General features: G+C 37.7%; 1 long non-coding RNA gene across 2 annotated transcripts in view; it reads right to left on the bottom strand.

The window, feature by feature from the left end:
* Positions 1-23,744, bottom strand: part of LOC142531925 (uncharacterized) — a 66,856-nt gene that overhangs the window by 37,341 nt on the left and 5,771 nt on the right. The window lies entirely within an intron of this gene.

Genomic DNA, 23,744 nt, shown 5'->3' on the forward strand with positions numbered 1-23,744 from the left:
AGGAAAGGGAAAAATTCAAGAAGATCCCAGACCAATCAATGCAATCCAAACGCACATTGATCTCATTTGACAAGAGATCAATGAATTTTCAGAAGAAAAGCTCAAGGTTTATAATGCATGGGTCAAATTCAGAACTCATGTCTTTGCCAAGGAGCTTCAGAAGAAGTCAAAACTGAAGAAATTTATTGAATTGGTAAATGTTGTTATGAAGATGACCAAGGCTTCTACCATTACTCAAGATCTGTAACGAGAGAAATATTTCTTCAATCAAGTGAGAGCAAAACAGCTACAGAAGATAGTTGCTGAACTGCGACTGAACTATGATCCTACCATTCCAACTGCATTCAATGACAAAGCTGTGTATACCCAACTGGAAACGGATCTTATCGCATTACAAGGAGAAATCAAACATTGGAAAATGGATCAAGAACTGATCATTCCAGCAGCCTCCCAAGATTTTTCACTAGAAGAGCCAGAGAGTCTTCCCAGGAAACAGTTGATGAAACTTCTCAACTAGCAACTGCCCCTTCCACATCAGTTGCTCCACCATCATCATCTTCATCACCTCCTTCTTCAACTGATGATCCGAAGCTTTTTTCTGAAGCTGAATTATCATTGGCCAATCTTGACGAGGTCATCAAGTCAATCACCTCTAATATTCAGCTGGATACATTCAAATCAGTTGAAGATGTTGTATTAACTGAGAAATCAACAGATCCACTTATTGCTATTGAAGCATCAGTAGATACTTTTTTGTTGAAGAACCAGCTGTTTAAGCTGCTATTTCTGAAGAACCACCCACAAAGGCTGATTTTGGAGGAACTAATGAGCCAGTTCAGTCAGTTGACATGACTGAACAGCCAATTTTTGAACAAACTGAAGAGGCTCAGCTGTACTCAGTTACAGTTGAGGAAGTGCCAACTGAAGAGCCAGTTTCTCAACCAACTGAAGAGCCAATAATTCAACTGACTGAAGAACCAATTACACAACAAACTGAAGAACCTTCTTCTACTTTGGTTCTTCCACTTGTCTCTTCTACTCCCCAATTTCAACAAGAACGTACAACTGAAAATATTTCAGAAATATTGGAGCATGTAACCGAAGCTACTGACGGCACCATGGTTGTTTTTACTCAACAAGAACAGGTGCAAAGTCCAGAATCTTTCAAAGCAATGTCTCCTGGTATTTCAAATATTGATGCTCTGTTTGAAGAAATTCAGACTGTTCAGAACAACCTCAACAATATGATGAATGCTATTTCTGAAATACAGTCGACTCAGCTTGCTCACTCATTGAAGCTTAACTCAAACTATGAGTTTACTTCAAACAGACTAAATCAAATCACTCAGCATATCAATTCCCTCTTCTACCAGATGGAAGAAATCAAGAAAGACAGACTGTCGACTGAATCCCATTTTCAAACTCAACCATTAGTCGGCATACACTTTGATTTTCTGCAAAGCACAGTCACTAAAAAGATTGATTTGTTGCAAGACGTTGTGATGACTGCTGTCAAAGATATTGTAGCCGATTTCGAATTTTATCCCTAAAAGTTGATGTGCTTGACAAAAAGGGGGAAGCAGAAAGATTGATGAAAGACTAAAAGATCAGAAAGAAGACAAAGGGAAGAAGAAATGAAGATCAACTGACTGACTTCAGTTACTGGTTGAAGACCTTTCTTTTAATCTTTGTGCGAATCTGTACATAGATTAGTTTCTGATTTTCTTTCTTTGTACGAATCTGTACATTATAAGAATTATTTTATCTACAATGAGTTTGAAGAATATCTTTCAGTTCAGTTGATTAGTTCATACTTTACAAGTTTTGTCAAACACAAAAAAGGGGGAAATTGTTGGAAACTTAATTTCGGTTTTTTGACAAACTAAGTGTTTAATTTATTTGACTAAACTGATCAAGTAGTCTGAAGTACTGAACTACCTAAAACAATTGACAGATTGCCTAACTGAAGATTAATGCAAAATTTATCAAAGGCAACTGAAACCAGCTGAATTGAACTTACGAAGACAACTTACTGATCGGTTGGAAACTGATCAGTTGATATATTCAGTTGTGAGCTTACCAGTGATTACTTATCAGCTGATCATTCAGCTGTACACGTCGCCAGTTGTTGAAAAAGACATTCAACCGACAATAGTACAAAGCAGACTGCAACTCATAGTGGAACGCTGCATTTCAGAGTCTACAGTGTACGAAAGTCAGAAGAATATTAACGTGGTAATCAAATGATATAAAGATTCAAATTATATTTAATGTTACCGTTGAAAGAGAAGCCTATAAATAGGTGAGAAGAGCAGTTGAGAAAGCATATATACGATCTATTCTTTTAAGCTTGCTGTTACACTGCTAAGATTACTTCTCTTATTCAAGAATCAAAAAGCTCACACTTATCAGATATACTTATAGCATTTGAGGCTACTTTTCGAGCAAATAACCACAAACTGTTTTGTATTTCATTTGATCTTTAACTAGATCAGTTGTGCTAAAATCAGTCGAAGAACTGTGAGAAATTGTGCAAACTAAGAGTTTCAGTTTTGGCAGTGTTAAGTCCAAACTGATGTGGGTATGTACAATTTTGTGTATCGATCAAATTCTTTTAGTGCATATCTTATCTTTGTGATAGAAGGGGTGACGTAGGAGTTATTTAAATCTCCGAAAATCCATAAATCTTTGTGTGCTCTTTATTCAGTTACTTATTCTATCTTTCAGTCAGTTTATTTCTGCAACTGTTATCAGTTAAACTGATTGTTATTGACCGACAAGATTCCTAGTTTCAGTTTGTCACATAACTGACACTTCATTCGAAAATATTGTGAAATTCGTGAGTGTTTATTCAACCCCCTTTCTAAACACATCTCAACCTATCAACTGATCCTAACACTAACTCTAATAAATAAACTTCAATTATACCCCATAGAGTTCCAGGATTTCCATATCAATGTTTTAGATTTTTTACTCGATAAAAATCTTAATATTCGTTCATTGATAACCTGTGTTGAACACCACTAATTCCTTTTTTTGTTTATTTCACCCAAAATTTTTGTATAAACACTTATCTCATAAACTTGAAATTCAAGCTTACTCAACCCAAATAGTAATAAATAGTATAACTCCAACACACATATCCGCTTAGTTCCATTTCTCTTAATAACTTCCTAAAATTTCTCAAAACAAGGTGTCTACTTTAACCCTTACATGCTTCTACCAAATACCCTAACCATCAGTCATGCCCAACTTTGTAGAAAAATTAAACCGTAGTAATGATTTAATTTTTAACTCCTAAAATCATGATTAAAACTTATGCTACATCAAACTTTATGTCCCCAAAAATAAGTTAACTTAATGTTTAATCTTGTAACTTGACCAATTGATCAATTTTATCTTAAATTTTTCCACAGCACTATTCCATTAACACCTAGATTTTCAAGCCCAATATTGATTCATCCTGCCATGCCCTTGGTTACCATTCCTTATAACCTCATAGACCAATTGTTTCAAGGTTCTAGATATCCCTTCAAATCTAAATCATCAAAAATTCCGGTCATTTAAACCATTCGTTTCTCGCTTACTGCTAAACAAATCCCCCAAATTTCTTAAAAATTACAAAATTAGTTCTTACTTTCCTCGAATATTATGTGATTTGTCCTTAATCTCAAGAATATAACAATTACCCATAAGTTTTTGGCGTTCTTAATTCCATTTTATATGTTTCTCATAACATAAAGTTCAATAATTTTAAGCTTATTAGACCCAAAATCAATTCTCATAACCTCGAAAAATTACTAATTTAGCTCAAGTGTTCCTCAAAAGTTTGAATTTATTCCTCAAAATTATCAGAATTTGCAATTTAGCCCCTAAAGTTCTCGAAAATTACTTTTTTAGCCCTACAACTCTCGAAATTTGTATTTTTGTCCCCATAAAATTTTCGGCTTGGCCTCATTAAACCTTAAAATTCTCGAAACTCAAAATTTAATCCCAAAGTTCGGTAAATTCGAAAATAGTCTCTTAGAATTTTATTTTTTCTACTTAGGTCCTCAATTATTGGTTATTACAATTAGATCCTTAAAATTCTCAATTCGTGCAATTCAATCCTTAAATTCAACTAGGTAGAGTATGCATCCTAAATAAATTCTACGTCTTTATAATTCCAAAGATCGTCGTAGTCTTCGAATCATTAATCCTTACATGGAATCTTCAAAAATTAACTCAACTAGTAACCACGAACCATCAGTAAATTCTTAGAAAATCTATAAATCCCAAAAGTATTCATAATTATCAAAATTAACTTATGACCCATAAGGAGGACATCAGTACTACTGACCCAAAATTTAATATAGTCAATTCATTCCCAACTTTTCCCTTCGCCCAATTAGTCATAATCTTAATCATGTCCAATTCCACCACAAAACCAGCATGCATGAAAATCATATAATTTCTCGTTTCATGTCGTAACATGCATAAAAATTTTAAAACATTAATTATCAAAACATAGCGACAAATAAACATGTATTGTAAGTATATATCATGTAAACATGCATGTGATAGCATTAAAAACATTTAAATCATAAAAGCTTACAAACTTGAGGCTTGAAGACTGAGCGGCAGAAGCTGGCGGTGGCACAACCCTATAGAGGACCCTTGCTCTGATATCAACTGTAACGTCAACTCGTTTTTTTTTTAACTCACATTTTCGAAATAACATTTAAACGTTTCGCATGCATGCGCTATACAGAAAAATATAACATTTAAAAATGATCTTAAATATTTGACGGTAAAAATAATGCAGTTTAAAATAATCAAACTCATCTCAAAATCATACGTAAACATGAACCAATCAAAATCTTAAAAATCATCAACGTATGAAAATATTCATCTCCACTCAATCTCATAAATTATAATGCGGAAAATATGCGATCCTCGGGTCGTGTCACCGCATCAAGTCTGCCTACTCAGAGTTCGGCACCTCCAGTCCCCTCATCAATAAGTTCACCTGCATCATACACGCCTAGTGAGTCTAAAGACTCAACACACGTGTACCAGGAATAACAAGTACATATACATGGCACACAGCAGTGAAAAATATCATAATCAACATATCTTTCATGAACTTTAAAATCTTAATGTAAACGTGTTATATGCAATCGTGACGTGTCAAAAACATCTCATCGTTAATCATCGTTCATAATTCATCATTCATCTTTCATCATTCGTCATTTATCGTTCATCATTCATAATTTATCATTTAGCAAATTCAGTTCATTAGAAGTGACTATCGTACATCATTCATCATTTACGAATGATTCATCATACATAGAACCGCGGTACCCGGCGGCTGTCGGACATCAGTGAGAGGATCACCCATCCACTGTGCCTAGGCCTCATCATCAGCAATTATATATACATCTTAAACATTTACATATACTTCGATAGCCACAACTAATTCTTATCATTCAAAACATTATCATTTTCATCACTTATAAAAATCATGCACCAATGCAATTTTTCTTAAATCCAACCATGCGACGTATATCTTCATAAAATCTTAAAATCGTGATCATGATGCATAAACATTTAAAATATCATAAATTTGTGTTCAGGGCGCTGCCACGACCAAAATCTCACCCCGAGTGCAAAATGACCATTTTGCCCATGTAAACCCAAAAATTTACATTTTGCCCCTAGACGTAAAATTTCATATTTTTGACATTTTCTTAATTTCATTGACTCTAACATGTCCCAAATAATTATTTAAGCCTACATTAATTTTCTCATATCTTTTATTTGGCTTAAATCGATGACTTTTAAATTAATCTTTAAATATAACATATTTATGCGTTTTAATCCCGAATTAAACCAAACCTTAGCATAAAATTCCCAAATTAAAAACTTAGACTTCCAATAATTATTTGAGCTTAAATAAAATTTTTCATAATTTTATTAAGCTTAAATCTAGGCGTTTCAATTAATTCTGTAACTAACGTTTCGTGCGGCGATTAAATCCCGGATAAATCAAAAACTCATTATTTTGATATGAAACTTACCAAACTCTTAAAAATGTTCCAAAACATATTTATAATCATTCCTAGACGTAAACTCGAGCCCATTTCATAACTTAACCGAATTGTTTTAAAACTTAGATCGGGGTCCCGGTTTTAACCCGCATCGAACCGAAATTCAACCAAAGTTTTCCCAACTTTCTCCAACACCTAATAAACATCTAAAAGGCTTTCAAAACATCCAAACCTGACATATACACCCCTCGGCCATGAACCATATACTGCTGGAAAAATTTCCCAAAAGAACTCACTTGAACTCTAGTTGCACCCCTACCATAATTTATGTCCCTAGCACAAACCCAGCTGGACCAGCAAAGACTCGACCTTTCCTAGACCATCCTAGGACACCTCTGGACTCAAGGAACTCACGGCTATAGCCCCATGCAAGCATGAAGCGCAACCACTCGAGGAACGCTAGAACGAGCCCAACCCGAGACCCACCTTCACCAAGCTCACTCGATCGCCTACAACACCACGCCCAGCAGTGTTCAGGCCATCCAAGGCCACGACTAAGACCCACCAGGGTCTGGTTTGAGGCTTGGGACCAGCCCTTGCACCACCGCCTACTTCTAACCTCTCGACAGGCCCTTCCTCAAAGCAAACCAAACGAGACAAGCGCTCGGTTCCTCCCCGATGGCAACCCCTACGCACCACCAGCCCTTTGACAACAGTAACTCACGGCCCTAGCCACGTAATAGCCTGAGCTTTGCAGTCCCCTTGCAACAAAACTAGAAAACGTAAACAACACAACACCAAATGCAATAAAATCGAACAAAACCGAAGGATTCCTCATTTTCTTGACTAGATCGAAATATTTCATGTACACATGCATACACATCAGTAATATCAACGTGAATGATGCAAAAACGAAGTAACAAGCGTGCCTTGATGTATTTTGAACGAAAACTTGAAGAACCGCGTGAAGGGAAGGCACCGGAGGAATTTTCTTTGAAAGCTCAAGCTTGGCCGTTGTAAGCTTGGTGTTTTGCTGCTGAAAAGAGAGTGAAAAGTGATGATTGGAGGGGAGTGTCGGTTGCTTCAATTTATTTGGTTTAGGGTAGGTTTAGGTTTAGTTTAAGTGTAGTTTAGGTTAATTAAAATGTACACTAACGGACCTCAATTAAAATAGAAAACGTTTTAAGATCAATAAGCTTAAAAGTAGGCTCATTAAATCTAAACACACTCCCGAAAAATATTTCGTGTTGGAAATTTTTTGAAAATATCAGCCGAACTCTCAAAAGTGCTCGATTTGATAAAATTTGCGCAACGTTAAAAATTTAAATCACGCGGTTAAAAATACCCAATAAATCCCAATTCTTGAAAAATACCTTTAAAACATCTTAAATTAATTAATAAAAATTAATCATATAATAAAATAATTTTTTCTGATAATTTCCCGGACTCCGTTCTTCGTTCGAGCGCGAAATGCAACTTAAAAATCTTTAATGCATGAACCTCTAAAATTTCATGAAATAAATCATATCATGCAATAATTATGCATGAACTTTAAATAAATCATGAATTAAAACACAACTTAATGAAATAAACATGCATTTAATGCTTTAAAACAATTTAATAAAATACCAAAGAAATTTAATAAGTTGCATGCATGTGGTTCACGTTGACTTTTCGATTTTCGGGACGTTACACGATGTGTTGGTTCACGGTCCGTATGATCGAATTAAGAGGATTAAGCCACAAGTGTAGTGATTTCCATTGTTTTACCATTTTCGTAGGCACACGGACCCGAAGCCGGACCCTGACACGGGATCCGTGCCCTTGTTTCTTTCGGAGTGTGAAATTTTAGGTCTACACGGACCCGGACCCGGACCCTGACATGGGGTTCGTGCCCTTGTTTCTTTCGGGGTGTGAAATTCCATAGTCTACACGGACCCGGAGCCGGACCCTGACACGAGGTCTGTGCCTTTGTTAATTCCGTAGGTTGAGTTTGCCGTGTCTTCCATTGCTTGGGAAATGATCACACTTCATATAGAGATTTTTTGGGGGTTTGATGTCATGTTTTAGTCGATGATTAAACGAGGTCAAGTCCCGAGGGATTTGGAATGTCATAAGGAAATTTTTTATTTTGGGTGTGAGCATGATTAATACGTCTAAGTTGTGGAAGTTAAGTGTTGGAACTCATGTTAGTATGTGCAGTAGTGACCCCAAGCGAGATCCAACGCCATGTAAGTATGTTCGACGTGCAAAATGAGAAAATATTATTTTTGAGGTATACTAAATGTCTTGTGACCAATTATGAACGGGTTTGAAGTCGGTGAACGTGGCCGAGGACCTCTCAACCCCGGTAAAGCATGACTGGGTTTAGATCAGGATTGGAAAGCGGTAAAGTATGACCAGGGACAAATCCACCCGGTAAAGTATGTCTGGGGATCTCATGTATGTGGTAGTGGATTTTCCCTGCCAGCCCAGTATTGTGGTTTAGTCTGATCAGGCGCATTTATGTATGGGTCACTTGCTTTGAAACATATCTCTACGCAAAATGAAGTATGAGGAGACGAGGGGTGAGGACCAATGAGCCGGCTTGGACTGCGCAGGAGGCTAAACCCGAGGACCGCCAGTGCTTTAAGATTTTATGCATGTTTCAAATACTTTGATTTTCATGAGATGTGTTTACGTTGATTAAACAAGTATTTTTATCAAACTTTGTTCGTGATCTTTTTATTGCAAATATTTTTGGATGAAAAGTTTATTTTAATCTAAAATTTGAAGGTTTATTTCTTATTTAAGAAATTTTTTTATTTTTTCGCAAATTTTAAAATTGTTCAAAATACGGTACGTTACACTATGAATCTCGAACTCAACTTGCCTTTCTTCGTGAATCACATAACACCCTTCATAGGTGTTATTTTTACGAAGACTTGGTCTCCTACAGCAAACTCTAGGTCCCTTCTTCTCTTGTCAGCATAGCTCTTTTGACGACTCTGAGAAGTCTTCATCATGTCCTGGATTTTGACTATGTATACAGTCTACTGAACAATCTCTGGACCAAGTTCTGATCTCTCGCCGACTTTATCCCAGTGAATAGGCGATCTGCATGTCCTTCCATACAATGCCTCATAGGGAGCCATACCTATGGATGACTGAAAGTTGTTGTTATAGGTGAACTCCACTAGCAATGACTTTGATTCCCAACTCCCATGGAAATTGATCACGCATGCACGCAGTAGGTCTTCTAAAATTTGTATCACCCTCTCAGACTGACTATCTGTCTGAGCATGGAATATGGTACTAAATAGCAACTTCTTCCCCATCCTGGAATGCAAACTCTTCCAAAAAGACAACGTGAACCTCGGGTCTCTATCAAATACGATGGTAACGGGGATCCCGTGTAATCTGACTCTCTCTCAGATATAAAGATCTGCATACTGCGTCATCGAGAAGGTCGTCTTTATAGGCAAGAAGTGCACCGACTTGGTAAGACGATCAATGATTACCCAAATGGCGTTGGACCCTCTGAATGACCTCGGCAAACCAACTACGAAGTCCATGGTAATGTTCTCCCGTTTTCACTCGGGGATAAGAAGAGATTTGATCCTCTCTGCTGGTCTCTGATGCTCTGCTTTCACCTGCTGGAAAGTTAAACGTTCATATACAAAGCGTCGAATGTTTCGTTTCATTCCTGGCCACCAATATAGCATCTGCAAGTCTTTTTAATTTATGGTGCCTCTTGGATGAATGGAATACGGTGCTTTATGCGCTTCCGTCAAAAGGTCTCCTATAATCGAATCATCTCAAGGTACCCAAATCCTTCCTCTATACCTTACAATCTCATCGCTCACTGTATAGAGCTTACGGCCTTAGATTCATCTCTCGATCGCCATTTCTGCAATTGCTCATCAGATGTTTGTCCACTACGAATATGGTCTATCAAAGTGGACTGCACTGTCAAGGTGGATAATCTAGGAGCTCTGTCCCTAGGATACACCTCGAGATCGAATATCTACGTCTCCAGTTGAAGAGGTCTCTGTACCGATAGTTGTGATATAACTCCTGCTTTCCTACTCAAGTCATTAGCGACTACATTGGCTTTTCCCGGATGATAGCTGATATCGCAGTCATAATCTTTCACAAACTCTAGCCACCGTTTCTGTCACATGTTCAACTCCTTCTGAGTGAAGAAATTTTTAAGACTCTTGTGATTAGTAAATATCTGGCACTTCTCACCATACAAGTAGTGTCTCCATATCTTCAAGGCAAAAACCACGGCAGCTAACTCCAGATCATGAGTCGGATAGTTCTTTTCATGCACCTTCAACTGTCTGGCGGCATAAGTGATGACTTGGCCTTGTTGCATCAATACAGCACCTAATCCGAGCTTAGAAGCATCGGTGTATAACACAAATTTGCCTTGCCCTGATGGCATGGCTAATACTGGCTCTATTATAAGAGCTTGCTTCAAAGTTTTGAAGCTCTTCTGGCAGTCAGCACTCCATACGAACTTGGCATTCTTCTTCGTCAATGATGTGAGTTCAGCTGATAGGTGGTTCACCAGAAGACCTTCAGAAGCCCGGCCAGCAAATGAAAAGTTCAACTAATGAAGATCCCAGCTGACCAGTTCAACTGAATCAGTGAAATCAGTTCATCTGACGAGCCAACTAATTTCACCACATCTATTCAAGACCAGTTTAGCTGGCCAGTTCAGAGCATCGGTTAGAAGCCGACCAGTTTTCAGAAAACAAAAAGCTTATCTAAGTGGAATCCAGTTGTGCACAAGGGTATAAAAGCAATCGTTCGATCAAAGGACAATAATGAACATTGCAGCAGATCTTAAAGTCAATAAGTTCTATAATGGCTGTCAGAAATGACAAGACACAAATTTCAAGGAACGGATTCAAACTGCAACGAACATATTTGATGATTCTTGGTGTACGATCACATTTCCCCTATAAATACAAGATCAAGACCATCAACAGAAGGAGTGTGAAGAATAGAAAAGCGTGTGGAAAAACAAGTGTGGGAGAAGATAGGCCACGCATAATGCATATCAGCTTAAAAAAAGCAACCAGCCCAGTTTTGAGGGAACACTTCATAGTGTTATCAGCTTAGATTAGAAGCACAATTCTCTCATTGTGTGATAACACTTTCGTTTTTTATTCATAGATCAGTTCTCACACACGCACACAAAATCACTCACATATACACAGAGAATTGAGCTTATTGAATAGCTGAGTGAGTCTTGCACAAAGACATTAAACTTGTGTATATAGTCTTTAGCACATAGACGTTAAACAAATGTTGGCTGGTAGGTGCTGCCTTCAGTCTAGACTAGGAGTTCAGTTAGGCAGTAGTGTAAGTGCTAAGCTGAGTGGGTTTGTACAAAGAGTTGTATAAATCAAAATGTTCTAGTCGATCCTACCCGAGGTGGTAGAAGGAGTGATGTAGGAGCAATTGAAGTCTCCGAACATCCATAAACATATCTTGTGTCTTTAACTGATTAACTATTGCTTTGAAACTGATTTGATTAGTTGAGCTAATATCAGTTTAGTTCTCATCATAACTGAACTGATATAAGCTCGAACCGATCCCCCTTATTTCAGTTATACAGTTCACACAAATTAAAAACTTTAAACTGTTCAGTTTTCTTAACGAAAGATTATTTCGAGTATTCTCCGCTATTTGAAAATCAAACTCGATTTAATTAATTGGCGTTTACATACTTAGAACACGAGCTATTGCAGCTCATTGAGAATATTGTGTTTGAAACACTTTTGCTGGTGCTAAAAATGATCCTATCAATTGGTATTAGAACTAGCTATTCTAAGAAGAACATTTGAAAACTGAAATTTTAAAATATGTTTCAAAATGATATTTAAAATGGCATTAAAATCATTTTAAAAATTTTATATGTGTTTGTCGTGGGAAGAGAGAAGATTTTTGGATCTGCAACTAACATTGTAGTCACTTCTCTCGACTCCATAATTTTTGTTGTTTTAGCAGCTTGCAAGGTTTTGAGTCCAAACTAACAGCAGAATAGCTAAACTGATCAACGAATAAGATTTCAGATTCCAGCCTACCAGTTCAGCCGATCAACAGACGAATCTCAACCACCAGCTGAAATGTTGGATGATTAGGAGCTTAATCATCAGCAGTATACCTCCACTTCATTTCCATATCAGATCAAAGTAGATGATCAATGTGTTTCAGCATCAGTTGAGTCCAGTTTGCATCAGCTAGACAAGTTAGCCAGCACAGAGATAAAGTCCAAGGCAATTAGCTGTTCTTGTAGCAAAGAAACTCAAGATCGATGCAGCATTTCAAGTGTTCAAGGCAACCGGTTATTGGTATATCCAGTTCTATTATATATAAACTGACTGATATTTGATGTTGTTTAAAATTTGCTATTGTAGTACCAATTTCCCCTACACATATTGGTGTGATTAAATATATGATACAAGGGACGCGTATTTGATTAAATAAACATCATGTTTATCCCGTTAGTTTTTATGTGACTGAACTACTATGTTCATATTTGTTGCCTAAACTGCTTGAATGTTAAATGATGCTAAAACTTCTTTTTAAATAGCCTAAATGATTATATTTTTAAGGAGGAGTTTTTGAGGGAGAGATTTTCTTTAAAAACTGTTTTTAAATATGATATCCCTCGAATTGAAAAATATTTTGAATTTTTAATTCAGTTCTTGAGGGGGAGTTTTTAACTATTTTAAATATTTTTTATTCTTACAAAGGGAGAATTATTAAATATTTAACGGTTTTATTTTTAAATCGCTTTAATTGCTCAAGTTTTGTGATCATAAAAAAGGAGGAGATTGTTGGAACATTTCGCATTCGCAATCTTATTTTAATGTTAACAAAACTTGTTGTTTTGTTTCTAACGAATTTACCTAAGTGCGCAGAAAGCTGAAACTGATCAGGCTTCGAACTGATCAGTTATCGAGCCATAACTGAAGTTATCGAGATGCAAACTGAAAGTACCAACTGATTGACCGAACTGAACCAGCCCAACTGATATATCAAAGAACAGTTCAACTGATTGTTCAGCTGATAGGTGGTTCAGCAGAAAACCTTCAGAAGCCCGGCCACCAGATGAAGAGTTCAACTAATGAAAAGCCCAGCTGACCAGTTCAACTGAATCAGTGAAATCATTTCAGTTGTCAAGCCAACTGATTTCACCACACCAGTTCAAGACCAGTTTAGGTGACCAGTTCAGAGCATCGGTTAGGAGCCGACCAGTTTTCAGAAAACGAAAAGCTTATCTAAGTGGAATCCAGTTGTGCACAAGGGTATAAAAGCAATTTTCTGATCAAAGGACAATAATGAACGTTGCAGTAGAGCTTAAAGTCAATAAGTTCCAGAATGGCTGTCAGAAAGGTCAAGACACAAATTTCAAGGAACGGATTCAAACTGCAACGAACATATTTGATGATTATTGGTGTACGGTCACATTGCCTCTATAAATACAAGATCAAGATCATCAACAGAAGGAGTGTGAATAACAGAAAAGCGTGTGGAAAAACAAGTGTGGGAGAAGATAGGGCACACATAATGCATATCACCTTAAAAGAAGCAACCAGCCTAGTTTTGAGGGAACACTTCATAGTGTTATCAGATTATATTAGAAGCACAATTCTCTCATTGTGTGAGAACACTTTCGTGTTGTATTTATAGATCAGTTCTCACACACGCACACACAATCACGCACGTATACACAGAGAATTGAGCTTATTGAATAGCTGAGTGAGTCTTTCACAAAGACATTAAACTTGTGTATGTGGTCTTTAGCACATAGGCGTTAAACAAATGTTGGCTGGTAGGTGCTGCCTTCAGTCTAGACTACGAGTTCAGTTTGGCAGTAGTGTAAGTGCTAAGCTGAGTGGGTTTGTACAAAGAGTTGTATAAATCAAAGTCTTCTAGTCGATCCTATCAGAGGTGGTAGAAGGGGTGATGTAGGAGCAGTTGAAGTCTCCGAACATCCATAAACATATCTTGTGTCTTTAACTGATTAACCATTGCTTTGAAACTGCTTTGATTAGTTGAGCTAATATCAGTTCAGTTCTCATCATAACTGAACTGATAAAAGCTCGAACCGATCCCCCTTATTTCAGTTATTCAGTTCACAAAAGTTAAAAGCTTTAAACTGTTCAGTTTTCTTAACGAAAGATTATTTCAAGTATTCTCCGCTGTTTGAAAACCAAACTCGATTTAAATCATCGGCGTTTACATTCTTAGAACACGAGCTATTGCAGCTCATTGAGAATATTGTGTTTGAAACACCTTTGCTGGTGAAAAAACCGATCCTATCAAAGTGGCACTGCAATAGATGAAAATCCCTGAATGAATTTTTTGTAGTAACCCGCTACGCCCTAGAAACTGCGTATCTCTGATGTGTTCTTCGACTCAACCCATTGCTTCACTATTTCTACCTTCGACGGGTCAACTTCATTGCCACTACTAGAGATAACATGTAGTGCCCAAAAATCAGTACACGTATAATTCATGCATTTATTTAATTGTTAAATGGTTTATTTAAGTTTAAAATGAGTTCTAGCCATGCATGATTTATTTAAGTATATTATTTTAAATTATTCATGTTTATGTGATGCACGTCAAAATATTTTTCGAGTTTCATGTTTCAGGCGATTATTCGATGCGGGATCGAGGAAAAGAGACCGGTGACGATTTTGGAAATATTTTAAAAGATGGTATTTTATTTTAAGTTGAGAATGAGGCGTTTTAAATAATTTATTAAGTTTAGCATTTTAAAGCCTAATTTATTTATTTAGTGGATTTACGAGTTTAAAACTTTTAAAGATTTATTACTTGTGCACTTTATTTTAAATTAAGGGATTTTATTAAAGTAAGAGGTGGATTAGTATTTTTATTAGTTGTTAATTACTAATTAAGCAATTTATTTTCCTCATTAACATCCCCAATCCCCTCCCCACTACCCAACTCACGCTACACACACACATTACATGTTTTACACACTTTTACACACACCAAGAGCTGTAAAACACGCACACACATTCAGATTTCTATTTTAAGTTTTTTTAAAAAGAGCAAAACCTAGGGTTCTTTGCTAGAGAGCAGCCGCCCCTCCCCTTCAACATTCCAGCAATTTTTGTGTGCTTTAGTGCAAGAAAATCGAGCCACCATCGTCCCGGATCAACCCTCACTCCGTCTCCGCTTCGGTATCGTCGGTTCGGTAAATTTTAATATCAAAAGGTACGTATATTTTTTTGTTTATGCATCGATCTCGTCATATTATGTGTTGTGGTGTTATTTATGCGTAAAAATACATGTGTGATGTGTAGAAGTTTGAGCAATTATTTTTAGATAACTTTTGAAACCATTTTTGGATCTAAAATGACGTTTTTGCTGTCTTTTTAAATACTGCGATTTTTCAGTTGTGATTCTGAGAAAACTTTCAACACAAAAATTGTAGAACTTTTTGATACCTTCAATTTGACAGTAAATTCAAAATATTTGGATAAAAATTGAGTGATTTATGGTGTTTTTTTGTGGGACTGCTCAAACTGCGTTTTTCAGAAAATTATATATTGATGCGTTCTTGAAGTTTTAATGTTGCAGGCTTCGTTGGGGATCGACGGGTGATCGTTGCTGCCTCTAGGTATTCTTAGTATGATGTTGGGTTGGCATTTGGATTGTCGGTTAGTGTTGATAGGCAATTGAATTTCTTAGAAGTCGTAGGAAACGATTTGGTGTCATTTGCCGTATTTTTTAGTTGTATGTGTCGTAGGGTGGAAGTCGTTGCTTTGGGGCGTTTGTACGAGTTTGGTTCCACGTTAGGGTATGCTAAGATGGGTCTCGGGATGTCGGTTCATGGTCCGTTCAATCGAGTCTAGAATGATAAGCATTGCATGTATTGAGTTTTCGTGGGTTTACAGGTCGCGCAGGAACACGGACCAGGACACAGACCCTGGCACGGGGTCCGTGCCTTCGTTTTCTTCTTGGTGTCATGTTTGCGAGCCAACACGGACCCCCACACGGACCAGGGCACGGGGTCCGTGCCTTTGTTTTTTTCACGGTGTCAATTTTGCGACCCTACACGGATCTCCACACGGACCTTGTCACGGGGTCCGTGTCCTTCCTTCTTTTCGGTAGGTTTTGTAGCGAACCTACACGGACCCGTAGCCGGACCTGGGCACGGGGTCCGTGTACTACTTTTTTGGGAAAAATGTATTGTGTTCTTGGGAGTTTCAAGTCATTGTTTAGTACGATGATTTAAATGAGGTCAAGCCCCGAGCGTTTTAGAACGTCTTAAGTTATTTATTTAATTCGGTGGTGAGCACGTAAACCTACGTCTAAGTTATGCAAGTTAAGTATTTAAAATTCATGTTAGTATGTGCAGCAGCGGCCCCAAGTGAAATCCAACGAATCCCTCAATGCCAAGTATGTATGTTGACGTGCAAGAAAATATTTTCAAGTTTTTGAGTTATGCTAATTGTCTTGTGACCAATTTATGTATGGGGTTGGAAAGCGTTAAATCATGAACGAGGACCAACCCACCCCGTTAAAACATGAACGGGGCGTTAAATCATGAACGGTGACCAATCCGCCCGTTAAAGCATGAACGGGGATCTCATGTATGTGGCAGTGGATTTTTTCTTGTCAGCCCAGTACTGTGGTTTAGTCTGATCAGGCTATTATGTTATGGGTCACTTGCTTTGAAACATGCCTCTACGCAAAAATGATGAAGTTAATATGTACAAGTATGCAAGCATGTTTATGAAAATCTTTCATGTTATGGCACGTCTATGTTATATATGCATGTTCCAGTTTATTTCAAGTTCAAGTTTCAAGTATGTATGTTCTATTTGAAGTTGTATGTGGTTTTATTACGTATTATTCGTTACTTCCACTTTATACGTGTTGAGTCTTTAGACTCACTAGACTTGATCTATGCAGGTAAGGATGCATTTGAGGAGACGAGGGGTGGGGACCAAGGAGCTGGCTTGGACTGAGCGGGAGGCTAAACCCGAGGACCGACCAAGTTTTTAGTTTTTATGAAAACGTTCAAATACTTTTGCCGAACTCTTTTTTTAAGATCTTTCGCTGCAACAACGTTTGAGACGTACAGTTTATTTTATCAAACTTTGAAGGTTCACGAATTGTTTAAGAAAATTTTTAATTTTTCCACAAATTTTAAGTAGTAAAAGTACGGTACGTTACATAACATGTCCCAAAAATGCCATCTTCTCTAACCAAAAATCATACTTGCTGAACTTTGCAAACAACTTACAATTCTGCAACACTTGCAATGCGGTACGCAGATGCTGGTCATGCTCCTCCTGGTTCTTCAAATAAATGAGGATGTCATCTATGAATACGATGACAAACTGGTCCAAGTAAGACTGAAATACGAAATTCATGAGATCCATGAAGATCTCTGGAGCATTTGTCAATCAAAACGGAATCACTAGGAACTCGAAATACCCATAGCGAGTTTTGAAGGTTGTCTTGTGCACACTGCGTCCTTCACTCTTAGCTGATGATATCCAGAGCGAAGATATTTCTTAGAAAAATAGAAGCTCCTTGCAATTGATCAAATACGTCATCGATCCTAGGCAATAGGTACTTATTCTTCACCGTAACTCTATTCAGCTCCTGATAGTTGATGCAAAGCCTCGTACTTCCGTATTTTTTCACGAAGAGCACTAGTGCGCCCCAAGGTGAACAACTAGGGCGTCTGAATCCTTTATCCAGTAGCTCATGTATTTGTTGTTTGAACTTCTTCATCTCTGCGGGCACTAATCGATACGAAGCCTTAGAGATTGGCACGGTACCCGGCATAAGATCAATGAAACATTCCACGTCGCGCTCAGGTGGGATACCAGTAATGTCATCAGGAAAGACGTCCGGAAAATCTCTGACAACTGGAACGTCTGCTACTTTCTGACTGGTAGTAACAGGGGCTGAAATAATGCTCGCCAAGAATGCATGGTTATGCATAAGATTCCTCACCTAAAGACATGATCTCATCCATGGCGTGCTGGTACGTCCACTTGGCTCGAATACAAACTCCTCCTTGCCCAATGGTCTAACCCTCACTGATTTTCGTTGGAAGTCAATTGTTACTCCATTCTTTGACAACCAATTCATTCCTAGAATGATCTCAAACTCGAGCATCGACAGTACAATAAGGTCGGCGTAGATTGTGTGGCCCTAAAGCTTGAGGCTCAAGTCTCTGACCACGTTAGAAGTAGATAGTTCCTCCCCAGATGGAACGGTCACAGAATAACACACATAAATCTTGGTGGGCTTAATGCCCAAATAACTCACAAAATCGTCTGCTATAAAAGAATGAGTAGCCCCGGAATATAATAGAGCATTGGTGGCGACTCTCGCTATATAGATCCTCCCTGAGATAATGTTAACATACACTCAACCCAACAATTCTCAGAAAGACTAAACTTAATCTCACGCACAAGCTAAATCTACTATCCTAGATTTCTCATATAAATTTCGAAATTTAGCCTACGAGTATACCAAAAATTTTCGAACCATACATAATAAATTCCAACAAATAATACGGTGCTAAATAAATTATATTACCTGTCAAGAGTTTAATATCTGGGTCTGTCTCCTCGGCATGCATCACGAAGATTCGGCCCTGAGTCGGCTGCTTCCACTGTGGACATTTCTTAAGCATGTGGTCAGCGGATCCACGCTTGAAGCACTTGCCTGAACCCCAGACACTCTCATTCATGCTTTCACTGCACTTTGGGCACATTGAATATTCGATAGGCTTCTGGACCAATCGATTCGGGAATCGACCCACATATAAAATACATCCTAACATACTGCACAAGGTCCTAAACCAGCCCCGAACCATAACCAAACCATGTGCCATGCTTAACAAACAATATAGACACAAGCTGCCTAAAGAGTGACGCTATGCCACTTATAAGTTTTGTACGACTTACTATTGATTCCATATCAAACCAAGCCCAAACCAAGCCCTAGACTCGACCCTTAAACATAACTTTAGCCTCAGTTTTAGCCCGTTCCAGCCCCTGACACACCACAACCCACTATAACCCATAAAGTCGTGGCCCTAGTCACGCCCTCTCCTATGCGTGCAGCCCAAATTTCGGATCCAGCAGTTTTTCCACCCAACCAGCCCTTAATCGACCCGCACCACGCTTACCTCGCGACCCTAAGACCCCACCTAGACCCTAGCCATGAGCTCTGGTCCAGCCTACATCCCAACCGACGTGAAAACCTGCGATCTAGCTCCTATGTTCGTCGTTGTGTGCTTGTTTTGTTTCATGCTGTCTAGCGGCCTATCGGTCCATCCGGACAACTTAACGACATCTAAACACATCTCATAACAAGACCATACTTAGCAGCAAGTCATAGGTACTACTCAACGAAGGCGGCGATCAAAACTCGAAGAAAACGTAGAACTTCATGCAATATATATATATATATCGAAACGAGTTTTCATCAAGTTCTAGCATACATATAATCAAACCAATGTATTTTCATGCATATTTTATATCCAAATATAGTATATAACATGATCGATGCATAAAGAAAAGGTTTAGACATGTCTTTGCATTAAAACGCACGAAATATCGACAAATGAACATGGAGACGAACGGAAACGGTTTGCTACATTAAATGGCTTAAAAAGTGGCTAAATTTATGAAGTATGGTAGTGTGATGATCAGCTAGGCTAATGGTGGAAGAAAAATCAACCAAAAATCCTCCTACTCTACTGAGGAATTCGGTCGAATTATATGCTCTTGGTGTGTGTTTGTGTGTGTTGTGTGTGTGCTTGAGTTGTGTTGTGAGATAGCATTAGGAATTTTCTTGTATTTAAATAGAATTATGAACAGGTGTTTAGTTTAATTAAATCACAATTTAAAATTACTAATTACACCCTCCAATTTTTGAAATTAAGAGTCCTATAAATTTTAAATTCTATCCATAATTAAATACTACCTAATTTACTTAATTAAGTCATAAAAATAATTATTAAAATATTATATTTCGAATGGACTTATTTAAATTCTTATTTTCGAAACTTGCTAATTGAAATTCTTAACATATTTTTATTTCACTTGATAAATTAAATTTATCTTTTAAATGCTAAAATTTATAAATCTTTTAAAATACTATTTTTTTGACTTAAAATAAAAATTATAACTTTAACTTTTTAACACATTAGTCGTCTTCGATCTTTTTTCCCAGTTCGGCATAGAATATTCGTCTGAAAGATACAACTTAAGAAAACACTTTAAATTACATATATATATATACATATATAAAATAAGTTAACACATAGCATGCATTACCTAAATTATTAATTAAATACTTAAATTATTTCAATCATACATGGGATTTACATATACTGATTTTTGGACACTATAATCAGTTTCTTCCACAATGCCTCAAGGTTCAACTGCACATTTTGAATGTGAACGGAACGAGAAACCTTCTCCTCATCCTCTTCTAAACGATCACATTGCACAAATATGTTGTTGTTTTGGTTTCACGTGTTGTTTGATTGCAAATTGTGCTCATTCGAGCAATTTTCTTTGTAATTACGACACGTTGAGATAATATGACACAATCAGTATTATTGAAAATTTTGTTACTATTTTACAGTTTATTGTTGAACAAACTATACCCGTTTTTAAAATATTTGTTCTCAAATTTGCATATCATATACCCAATAATTAACTATTTGTACTCAAACATGTGACAGAAACTGGACATGAATTGATCATTCATAAACATACCACATAAACCAGTAACACAACCAAAGGTGTCCACCATAAAACATATAAGAACAAAAATACGTAAAGAAACGTAATGTACAAGATTACAATAATTATTTCATGCTAATTAAAAAAAATTATTAATATTTTACGTTTTATTTTTGAACAAACTATACCCAATTTTAAAATATTTGTTCTTGAATTCCCATGTCATATAACCAATAATGCACTATTTGTACTCAAACCAGTAGCAAAAATTGGAAATGAATTGGTCATTCATAACTTACTACATAAACCAGTAACACCACTGTTGGTTCCCATCACACAATATAAGAACAAAAATACGTAAAGAACACATCAGTAACATGGAAACAATGTCTTGCACAAGATTTCTATAGACAAAACAATCACACAATGTGTAAATCATCAATGCTACCACTCGAGCGTGTCTTTCTTCTCGAATGTAACAACATGCTTGATTATCCTTCTAGCAATCTTTTGTTTCCTATCATAGAGTAAAAAGAACACGTTTCTGTCATCAAACAATAATAAAATCACACTGATAGAAAAAAATTCAGATATTTAATAATAAACAAAAAAAATGAAACACCAACTCAATGAAACAATAACAGCTAGTTTATAGCTACTTTGCAACTGCCCTGTTGTGGCCTACCGTATGACAACGACTACACTTTGACACACATGATTCGACTTGCGATAGTATCCTCTTAGTCCTCTTTCATCCTGGCTAGCTACAAACATCATGAGCTTTGATTACATTTACTTCGTCAACATATGACTCATTAATGTCAAAAGTTGGGATTGAATTAATAATTCATTTGTATGCTTGGCGTTAAAATTCTATCTTGAAATACTTGTCGCAAAAATCATAAAATGACAGACTTAATAGTGGCGCAAATGTGCTTGCATGGAAGTTTATTGATTTGCCAATCTCTGTATGAACAAGTTAGATTAATTAAATCAATAGTAAAGGATTTGTCAACATCAACTACTTCAAATCTCCAATTACATGCTGCCGCGTTCCCGCGTAAATGATCGTGTAACGGGTCTCTTGCAGGAGGAAACCGTGGAATCCAGATTCCACGTTGGTTTATTAGTCTTCCTTCCTTGACGACCAATCGTATGAATGATGGGGAGGCTCGATAGAGAGAACCTCGCAATCTCGGAACACTTTTTGTTGGGAAATTCGATGATAACTTTTATTCACGCAGGATGAATATAAATAAATACACAAGAGTCCTAGCTTACCATATCCTAAAGATGATAATCATCTACCATATCCTAACAAACCAGATCCTAACTACCAAATCCTATCAAAATTCAAAATAAACAAATAAGAAAAGAATCATAATCCTTGGGTTTAAAGCGGCCGTGCGTGTACGTCTTGTAGACCTGAACTTTCAGACTCCCTTGCTGGGCCTGGCCCGCTGTGGTGGTCGTGACATCACCCACCCCCTGAGATAGGTGTTTGTCTGCAAACACAAAAGCTGGAAAACGTTCTGTGAACAAAGCCTCATGTTCCCATGAAGCCTCGGTTGGTGACAACCCGTGCCAATGAATCAACAACTCTGCTCTCCCCTTGTGAACACGTTGGTCGAGTATGGCCTGAGGAGTAGGGAGTTGCTCTCCCCAATGGAGAGAAGGGAGCGTGGGCTCGCATGTTTCCGCACCACGAAATGGCTTCAAAAATGAGACATGGAAAAATGGATGCATTTTGGCGGATTCAGGTGATTCTAGTTTATAGGCAATTGACCCAATCCATTCTAACACCTTAAAAGGCCCATAGAATCTAGGAGATAACTTCCGATTACCTCGAGCCGATAAACTTAAGTGGCGATAGGCTGGAGTTTCAACAAAACCACATCATTCACATTAAATTGTAATTCCCGGTGAATTGTTGTCATATTGCACCTTCATGCGATTTTGTGCATGCATCAACCGGTCTGTAACGTCTCGTAGCACCCTGTCACGAGACAGTAGCGCTTGATCCACAGCCTCGAGGTGAGCTATCCCTGGACAATAAGATAAAAAACGAGGTGGTTGCCTCCCATAGATGACCTCAAACGGAGAGGCACATAATGAAGAATGAAAACTCGTGTTGTAGCAATATTCTGTCCATGTGAGCCATTCCCCCCACTTCTTCGGATGGTCTCTTGTAAAACAAAATTAGTACATCTCCAAAACTCGATTAACAGCCTCCGTTTGCCCATCAGATTGAGGGTGGTACGATGAACTGAAACAAAGCTTGGTCCCTTACAAACGAAACAGCTCTTTCCAAAATGAACTCGTGAATGTCACCTCCCGATCGCTGACAATAGATTCGGGTAGGCCATTCAGCTTAAACACATAGTCAAAAAATATGCGATCCACCGAAACAGCAGTAAAAGGGTGGGAAATCGCAATAAAATGTGCATACTTTGAGAAACGGTCTACAACGACGAAGATCGCATTTTTTCCAAGCGACGAGGGGAGACCCTCCACAAAGTCCATCGAGATATCTGCCCAAATTTGGTGAGGGATCGGTAGTTGTTGTAGGAGCCCCGCCGGCCGAAGGTGCTCAACTTTATTCCGTTGGAAAACAAGGCATGTGGCCACAAAGTCCTTCACATGTCGTCGCATTCATGCCCAATAGAAGTCGCGAGTCACTCTCTGTAATTTCTTTTGATATCCTTCATGGCACGAATTGTGTAGGGACCCAATAATTCGAGTTTTCAATTGTGACGTCTTGTGCAGAAAAATCCAGGATTTATAAAGTAAAAGTCCTTCTACATAAGCCAAGTTGTCATGGTGAGCAGCCCTTACATTTTCCTGTATGAGATGCTGGATTTCGTCCGAGTGTGTGTGTTCGGCCTTAATATCATCTAAGAAATCCCAAGATGGAGCTGAGACAGCGGTGGCGCATGCTGTAGAAGATTCTCGT

Source organism: Primulina tabacum, chromosome 2 (genome assembly GCF_025594145.1).
Source record: "Primulina tabacum isolate GXHZ01 chromosome 2, ASM2559414v2, whole genome shotgun sequence".
Taxonomy (NCBI): Eukaryota; Viridiplantae; Streptophyta; class Magnoliopsida; order Lamiales; family Gesneriaceae; genus Primulina; species Primulina tabacum.